This window comes from Myotis davidii, unplaced genomic scaffold, assembly GCF_000327345.1.
Source record: "Myotis davidii unplaced genomic scaffold, ASM32734v1 scaffold428, whole genome shotgun sequence".
Classification (NCBI taxonomy): domain Eukaryota; kingdom Metazoa; phylum Chordata; class Mammalia; order Chiroptera; family Vespertilionidae; genus Myotis; species Myotis davidii.
In genome coordinates, this window is record NW_006299834.1 from 3,201,399 (window position 1) to 3,202,154 (window position 756).

The window sequence follows — 756 nt, forward strand, 5'->3', positions numbered from 1 at the left end:
TCGTATACGGCGAGTATATAACAAACTCTGTATTTTGAGTGGAAATGTTAGGGGGTCGTCTTATACGCCCAGTCGTCTTATACGCCGGCAAATACGGTACGTGGGACCAATTACAATAAGACAACCTCATAATCCTACTCCTTATGGATATGGTCTTTCCAAATTGCCAGCATATTTAGTTTACTGAAGGTAGGGTGAAGGTGGGCGTGATGGTGACAAGTATTCAAAGACACCAATATCATGCAATTCCATTCCACTAAGAGGGAGAGGGAAGCAATAGTGGAATTTCCCGAAAGGCTGCCCAACAGCTCTGAGGGTACTGTACCTATGGTTCCCAGGCAAAGTCTTTGGTAAAGGTTTAAGGCTTTTAGCCCAAGGGACCCTTCCTGTCATCCACATTCTTAAAGACCTACCTCTGAGAAACTTTTCTCAAAGTCCTTGGACTAGGTAGGCTAAGCACCCTTCACTTGTGCTCCTGGAACACGCCATCCATCTCTCTTTACCACTGAATTTTCCATATTATTTTGAAATTCGCCCTTTATAGGCCCTTCTTCCTCATCAGATCTTAAGTCCCACAAAGCCAGAAATACATCTTTCATCCTTTTTTCTTAAGGTCTGCCACAGGGAACCTCAATCTAGAGCAGTGGTTCTCAACCTTCCTAATGCTGAGACCCTTTAATACAGTTCCTCATGTTGTGGTGACCCCCAACCATAAAATTATTTTCATTGCTACTTCATAACTGTAATTTTGCTACT

At 43.0% G+C, this 756-nt stretch overlaps 1 protein-coding gene across 4 annotated transcripts in view; it reads right to left on the reverse strand.

Moving 5' to 3' along the window:
• The window catches only part of TNRC6B (trinucleotide repeat containing 6B), a 177,582-nt gene that overhangs the window by 65,337 nt on the left and 111,489 nt on the right, over positions 1-756 (reverse strand). The gene's annotated exons all lie outside the window — the stretch shown is intronic.